Source organism: Brienomyrus brachyistius, chromosome 18, assembly GCF_023856365.1.
Source record: "Brienomyrus brachyistius isolate T26 chromosome 18, BBRACH_0.4, whole genome shotgun sequence".
NCBI classification, from domain to species: domain Eukaryota; kingdom Metazoa; phylum Chordata; class Actinopteri; order Osteoglossiformes; family Mormyridae; genus Brienomyrus; species Brienomyrus brachyistius.
Window position 1 is genome coordinate 22,436,771 of NC_064550.1, and position 8,751 is coordinate 22,445,521.

An 8,751-nucleotide genomic window follows, 5' to 3' on the forward strand; every position below is an offset into this window, starting at 1 on the left:
ATCGAATCATTTTTAAGAGCTTAAGATTTTCGTTCGGTCTGTGTAGCCGTATTGTCGTGTACATCGCCAGTTTTACGCCATTTCTGCGTGACGAACTCGTATAATCTCCTCTTCACATGACTCCTCTGCAGCCCACACCAGGAGCAGCTGGAGAATATGTTTAACTTGCGAGAGGGAGGTTTCTTTATGTCGTAAACCCACACACTGCTGACATGCCTGCGCCACAACCTGTCTTTTTCCCATGATGCAGGTTTTTTTTACGTGAAAGTGGCAGGCACAGAATTCCAGAGCTGTGACATCGCCCGTTTAGTACGAGGATACTGGATACTTTTGAAGGAGGGGGGGGTGACCTGGTAAAGGCCTGCTTCCAATAAGACGCGGAAAACCAGGAGAAGCTTATGGATTTCCCCCTGAGGACCAATATATCGTATAAAAGAACAAAATCTCTTTTAAGAACTATAGATATTGATACATGTCTCTGCAGGCATGGCTGGGAAGCACAGATGGAGTGGGAGGTGGTGGCGTTGTGCAGGATTATTCAGCTACCTCTATTTCTTAATTTTATAGGATATGCGTTAAACCCCACACCAGCAAAGCCGGATATTTGACTCTTTCACCTAATATTTGGACCTTTGACCTCGACATTTACACTATAATCCTGGGCCATTAACACTTAACACCAGTAATAAAAGTGGCCCTTTTTTAACAAGACCTAATGGACAGAAATAAATCACTCAAGTTAGTAGAATTGGACAGTGCTTTCCTATATTTAAGATATAAAAGTAAATATCACCTTTATTCTTTTGCAGGAGAAACGGCTTCTGTTATTGAAAAGACTCCAGTTACAGGATAATTATTATGATAATTTTAACATCTTATTTTTGCAACATATAGGGTTATATAGCAGGATTTTTTCACAGGACAGGTGTCAAAATCGTCAGCTTATATTTTTTGGTGTCATTTTCCTGCTTTAAAAGGGGATGAATGAACTCTGTCTGTCTGTCAGACAGACAGACAAAGACAGATAGATAGATAGATAGATAGATAGATAGATAGATAGATAGATAGATAGATAGATAGATAGATAGATAGATAGATAGATAGATAGATAGATAGATAGATAGATAGATTATTCTTAAGGAAATTGCAAGGTATTTAGACATCAATAGATAGCAACGACAAACAAAATGGGTGAATGTTCCAAGGAACATGCATGAATGTATGTATAACTCTGTGTCATTTTCAGAACTTAATTCCTCATGTTGGCTTTTACAATGTTACTGATACATTCCTGATAACAGGCACTCACTGTGCCACCCTGCCCCATACGAGAGAGAGCATCCAGGATCTCCCTGACATTCCAGAATGTGGGCGACTCCAGTGAGACGCAATGGGGGTGGTCATCATCTCCAAACACAGCCCATCCACATCTGCAAGCGAGCGGGAAGCTCATTACGGAGCCAGTGAGTCTCACCCCCGCTGTGACTTGCCATGCCCACCTGTCTCTTCCCCTAACTTCCCTGCCATCAGAGACAGCAAACACTGATGTTTACCTGCCATGTGATCACCGTCCGGAAGCACTAAATGGCTCTCCGGGGAAACCCCATCCCAGCGACCTCAAGAAAAAAATCAGTATTGATCCACTCTTTTGTTCTTCAAGGCTACATGAATCTCTTAGCCTCTTAGCGCAAATGTGGAGTTACAGTTATGTTAGAGACCACATTGAACGACCTCCCAAAATCCAACAAATATAATGTGGCCTCTAACTGTAATTCTACATTTGCGCTATGAGGCTGAGACTAATGTAGTTTTGAAGAGCATATAATAGAGAGCGTGATTATAATTAACCACACCGCAAACACCTGGCCGAATTTCCTGACACGCTAACTTTTAGTTGCATCCAGCTACTCTTTCGCATCGTACATCATACTGCATGTGCTGTCATTCTTTCTGTGGTTATGTAGCTTTATATATGAGCACACGAGGCAGAAATGCAATTAAGCTCGAGACTCTTACTTAGAAGTGGCAATGTGTCCCAACCGGTTTACCTATATGAGGTACACATTACAGAAGACATTTATAGTGCTGTACAAAGGCAAAATGTCGTAGGTACAGTCCGGTTCAGGACTCTAAAAAAGAACGTGTACTACACTGGCAAGCAGGTCTCCTCATCCTTCACTACACTCGCAATACCTTGGTCTACAATATTTTATCAAAATTGAGTTATGACCGAACTCTGGTCTCTTAGGCTCTGTTTTATTTCATGACAAAGTATTTCACTTCAGCTCTGTTTGGTTGTGAATGCATACACTGTCATTTACTTAGTAACTGCACACAGGGGGTGGACAGTCGAAAGCTTTTTGAAAAAACTTTTTGAAGCCCCTTTTCTCGGTTTGTAGGGCAGAATGCAGCCGGACACCCCCCAGCAGCCCATGAGGACTGAAACATGAGGGCCTTTCCCAACGTCACATGACGGCTTCTGTTCGGCATCTAAGGGGAACAGGTTGACCTTGTTGTTGCACTCTGTGCTGTTTACTTCCTGTGGATACATTTTCTGCCCTCCCTGGTGCTGCAGCTGGACTCCCAACAGATCTTGCCAGGACGGCTAACAAGGCCCACAGCCTTGAAGAGGCAGAAATGGGTCCAAAGTCAGGCCCCGCCCCACGCCGAGAGCAGCCCCGGGCTCCGAGGTCGAGACCTTCTCTTCCATTAATCCATCACGGGCGACACGAATGAGTAACGGCATGCGTGGTCCATTTCCTGCACCTCCCCACTCCAATCTCCGCCACGGTGACATCAGCCGCAGGGGATTATGGGAGCAGGCTTGGAGGACAAAGCGATCCTTTGTGAACTTAGAAAAAAGCTGCCAGTTCGGGACGAAACGCAGTGCAGAAATTTAGCAGAGCACGTTCGATCCACGGTTTGATACGCAAAAAGTAAGTGGCTCGCCTTGCCCCATGGAAGGGAAGGCATGTGACAGAGATGTGCATCCAGGCAAGACATGTGCAGGCAGCATTGTCAGACTTCGCTGTCCAGGGATTATCAAGCATGCTGAATTAAATGATGGCAATAAACAAGAAGCATATGTAGTATTCCAGTTATGCACTATTTAAGAATCATTCTGTAGTTTACTACATGCTTGTGTCTCCAAATGTAATGGTGTTTGTTTTTTGTCATATGTACAATTCTCCAATAACGATAAAGAATTCTGATTCTCATTCATGCGGCCTGTGGTCACACAGACGGCAGGATCGTTTCTGCACGGCTTTCAGCCTGCATCATGGTATATGAGATTATGCTAGATTTGTAACTTTATTTATTTATTTATTTCTGGCGAGGACCTGTATTCCTCATTCTGCGGTGGTTTTACTACATCGGCTGATCATCTGGTTTTAATTACCCCACCCCCCTCCGCATTTTAACCCCCCCCCCCCCACCCCCCAAATCCCAAACCTCATCACTGAAAAGAAGCAAGCCCAAACACAATGTCCCTCTTTATTTAATTCCAGCGCTTAACTCACCGTTTACCCGATTTCCAAAAACTTGGTTGGTGTTACAGACGGCTGCAAGCTATCAAACCTGCTCTTTATTTGCAATGAATTCAATCTTTTGGCAGTCGTGCATGTGTGTGCATACAGTATGCATCTCTGTGTGTGCATGCGTATGCACATTTGCTCTGGCAAGCAGACTTTTTTTCCATGCATCTTTTCTTCTTGCACCTATGAGATTATTTTTTTTGACTGGGGTGGGGAGGGGGGGGGGTGTTTTTTCAGTGTCTGTTGGGTGATTAGTTAGAAGAGAGGTTTTCGTCATGGGTTTAGGTGGGTAGTAAGACTGTTTAGATGAATCCAGGAAACAATACGCCGTTTCTTTCCAGGCGATCGTTCTGGTTTCAAACTCAATTAAAATGGGTTTACCTACGAGACCAGCTGCAATCCATTGCTGACGCAACCCCACTGCCCGTAATCATGATGTGGGAGTGAGGAATTCTCACTTTTTTCGTCTATTTCGGGAAAACTTTAAATAAAAGATGAGTGTGAGCTTTCTCAGCTGGGGGATACAGGACTGTCTTTGGTGTGACACGCTCATCGGTGCGCTGGGCGCCCGGGTCACAACACAGATTTGCTTCCTCTGCTTTTCAGCTCATTGCACAGAAGACGAAGGACTATAAATTACAGAAAACTGGGATTATTTACAGGAAAACACTTTCTAAGAGGGTTTTTATAGGCTAAGTACACGTGAAAAGTTGGGCACAAATACAGAACATGCACGTGACCCAAACAAGAGTTTTTGGCCTTCTGTTATAAACTGAGTAGCAGGATGAAATATTACTTTAATTTTTGACATTTTTTTTTTACTTATCACCTTCAGAGAACAGAGTAACTGCACTTTCTGGAAGCTTCTAGTGCCAAGGGCATGTCCGGGATTGAAGGGAGCTGAGACGAATGATAACCTCGACCATTTTTGGGACGTGCACGTGCTATATGTTCTGTTCCCGTGATGATAACTGATGCTGTTGCCATGGGGATGGAACACTGTTTTGAACCGGCTGCGTCAGCTGCTTTGTCTAGAAGTAACAGTCACAGGAAGCCTATTGATTATCATCTTGGCTTGAAGAGCAGTGTGTCAGGCTGGTGATTTTATATATGGATGCCAACAGTAGGGATAAGTAGGGATAGGTGATGCACGCGTTCTGCCAGAAAGGGCATGATATTCATCACTCTTGTAGACCATGTTTACAATTTGGTACAGAAGGTACATTTAGGAGATGCTTGTATCCATGCGATGTACATTTCAAGGATGCAGGGTCAGGCAGTCCCTGGAGCAACTGGGGGGGTTAAGGGCCTTGCTCAGGGGCCCAACAGTGACATCACTCTCCTAACCCTGGGATATGAACTGGCAACCATCCGGTTATAAGCACATCTTAAGCTACTGAACCACACCCATCCAGGGTGTGTCCTGCCTTCTATCCTGTGCTGCCGGGAATAAGTTCCAGACTCCCCCCTACACCTGTGACCGTGACTGGAAGAAGCAGCTGGAAGATGGATGAATGGAAGAACGTTCGGCACGACTTTCTAAGACTTAATCGCATTATTCAGACCTTAAGGGTAGTACTGCTGTCATACGCTTCAGGAATGGGAGTTCAACCCCCTGCTCCCGCTCCGCGTGTGTCGGGTTTGTGTGTCCTGCCTGTGTCGCGCAGGTTCCTTCTGCATGCTGTTCCGGCGATCGCCCCCCCCCCCCCCCCCCCCCCCCCCCCCCCCCCTCCTGGGATGTGTTCCAGGCTTGCCGTGACCTGGTGAGCAGCTGATGGAAAGCGGATGATGATGGATAGCTGAAGCTTATGGTAAAAAAAAACGCAGAGATGCGTGAGTGAAAACAGCTGTGGGTCTTTAAACACTGAAATGTTTTTGAGGAATTTATTCCCAACTTGTCCAGCAGGTAACCAGAGCGACGCGCAGATCTGACCATAAGAACATAAGAAATGTACAAACGAGAGGAGGCCATTTGGCCCATCAAGCTCGTTTGGGGAGAACTTAACTAATAGCTCAGAGTTGTTAAAATCTTATCTAGCTCTGATTTAAAGGGACCCAGGGTTTTAGCTTGCGCTACACTAGCAGGAAGACTATTCCATACTCTAACTACACGCTGTGTAAAGAAGTGCTTCCTCAAATTCATTTTTAAATTTTCTCCCGCTAATTTCCACTTATGGCCAGTTCTAGTATTTAAACTAATATTGAAATAGCCATTTGGCTGAACAGCATCCAGACCTGTTAGAATCTTATATACCTGGATCGTGTCCCCCTTTAGTCTCCTTTGCTCGAGGCTAAACAGATTCAGCTCAGCTAACCTCTCCTCATAAGACATTCCTCTAAGAGCAGGAAAGGCAACAATGTCCTTCTTAAGGTATGGTGGCCAAACCTGCACACAATATTCTAGGTGGGGTCTTACCAAGGAATTATATAATCATAGCATCACTTCCCTTGTCTTAAACTCCACTCCACCATTTTCTGATGCGTGCTGCATCTTTTCGACACGCTGGGCTCGGCTGGGATTTACTCCAACGATGCATTTTATCGATCTGCCTTTCACTGCTGGCACACCAGCAAACCAAATGCTTTGATAACAATAGTAACTTTGTTGAACCCCATTAGGAAATTCTTTAAATATCTCTGCCACCTTGCTCTTCATGTGTGTGAGCTTGGCTGTGAGGGGCAGCCACCTGTAACAGCTGGGAGTTAAGGGACTTGCTCCAGGCCCCACAGACAGGCTTGAACTAGCAACCTTCCAATAACAGCCACATGCTACCCTCTGTAACCTTTTGTTATGGGACAAGTTCCTTAACCATTAATCATGCATGTTATAGTTATATTTCCTCTGAATTATCTCAGGATATTTTTGTCGCTAAGTGGACTAGGACAGTGTGCCTATGATCGGAAGGTCATTGGGTCAAATCCCAGAGTGATTTCATCATTGGGCCCCTGAGCAAGGCCCTTAACCCTTTGTTGTTCCGGAGACTGTCGGAGCCTGCTTTCTCAAAATGCATGTTGCTTTGGATAAAAGGAGCTGCTAAACATGTAAAATATAAAAATGTCAACGTGCTACAGATCTGTGGCCAGCTCCAAGTATAAGGGACAGGGCTTTTGAATGGGCGGGGTGCTGTTGTTACCATGGAAGCTTGTGGAAAGCTGAAGACACAGCGTCACTTGTCCAGCCCTGGTGACCGTTTCTGGAGCAGCGTCGCATAAACAATTCATCTCCGGGACAGTGGAGGCTCTGTGGCGTATTTTCCGGTCAGAGATCACCAAAAAAGCTGAAGTCCCCAGTATAGATCCAGCCCATCTTCTCCACATCGCGATCTGTCATAAATTAAGGCTTCGTAAACAACAGCAAATAAAGAGCAACACTTTTTTTGGATAAATTCAGTCCATCTATTCACTAACTTCCACCATTTAGGCTTTTAATGAGTCTTTCAATGAGTCCGCTCTCCTCTTGAGCTGTCCCTCCTTCATCTCCATCCAAACTGAACACATGATCCGTCGGGCAGACAATTTTATCCAAAGTGACGTACAGTTGACAAAGCAGGTTCATCAGTCCTTGGAGTAATTTGGGGGTTAAGGGCCTTGCTCAGGGGCCCAACAGTGACATCACTCTGCTGGCCCCGGTAATTGAACAAGGAAACTTCTGATTGCTAGCGCAGTATCCAAACCCTGTGGGTCACACATCGCTCCAACACAGACTACATCACGGCCCCCCACACAGTCCCTTGTGCAGTTATGCACCCCCAAAGCTTAGACCACCCTGTTCAAACCCTTTCTATCCTCATAGAAGCATTGCATATAATGCAAAATATTTTGATGCTCTTTACTGTCTGTCAGCATGTTACTTGTTTTCTGTGTATTGTGTGTAATTTTGTTCATTAGTGGATAGCCCTGTGGTTTTGGGGCTTTGACCCCCCTCCCTTGCATGCCCTGCACTGGCATCAGTCATCGCTACAAATGCTGGATTCCTCCTGCCTGGTGTATGTGGGGCCCGCGGGAGGGCTGCTGTCCCGGCCTGGGTGTTCGCCCCTCTGTGCCATGGGTTGCCTGGGACCAGCTCCAGCTTCACCGCAATCATGGACTGGAAAAGTTGGTTTTAGTGGATGGATTTATTTCATGCATTTGTGTTCTACTAGTTTGTGTGCCAATGTCATCTGCAAATTGTACACTGGGTGAATTCTACACTATTAGAGGATCGTGTACTGTTCACTCCATCCATCCATCCATCCATCCATTCATCCTTCTTCCAACCACAAATCCACCATCCGTCCATTCATCCATCCAGCCATTTGTCTACCAAGCACTCAAACTGGTCAGGATCACTGGGAACAGTTCACTGCTCGAGAATAAGAATGTGAATGTTCTTAATCAATAACAACTGCTTGACTTCACCTGAAGAACTTTGATCTTCTCACCTCCTTCTCTCACCTTGATGACAGTGACTCCATTCATGGCACCTTCAATCCCCTCCGCCCAAATCCCAACACCAGTACATTGACGAACATGGACAGATATTACCTGAAGTTCATTATAACCAACACCCAGCACCAGGTTACTCCACGGTGCAACAGAGGTGCCTCATGAGGAGGTCTGCAGAATGGTCCAATAGAGTGTCATCCCAGTGACTGCTTTCAAAAGAGCTTCCCCTGGATTTAAGAAGCTCTTCAAATGTCCTTCAGTGAATTCACTCTCTTCAGCTACTGATTTCTACTGACTTGTCACCCCTCGAATACTAAGTGAGCTGGACACCCCCCCCCACCATTTCAGTTTCAATTAAAGGCCACTCAGCACCCCACACCCCTTCAATAGCTTGGGGGCAACACTTTGAATCCACCAGGGCAAAGAGGCAAAGAGGTCTGAATGATCCCCACGGTCCGGACAGCAATGATGTGGAATGTAAACTGAAGGAGAATGAGGTAAGCCCTTACCATCTGCTCGACAGGCCAAAGAATACCAGGCTAACTCCAAACTTTGTCCAATCAGATGCTTTGTTTCCATGTCATGTGACGTCTACCCTTTCAGGGATTTGGTGTTACCTTGGCTGCTAAAACCAGCGTATTACAGTACTGGGTGGGCTACTCACAAACACCCTTGTATTCATTACGGCAGAACGACACCAACAAAGTGTAATGAATGTGTTCACTGCTGATGGATTTAAGGGAGCGACTTTCGGAACGACGTAAAGGCCGAGTCCCCCTCACACTGTGAG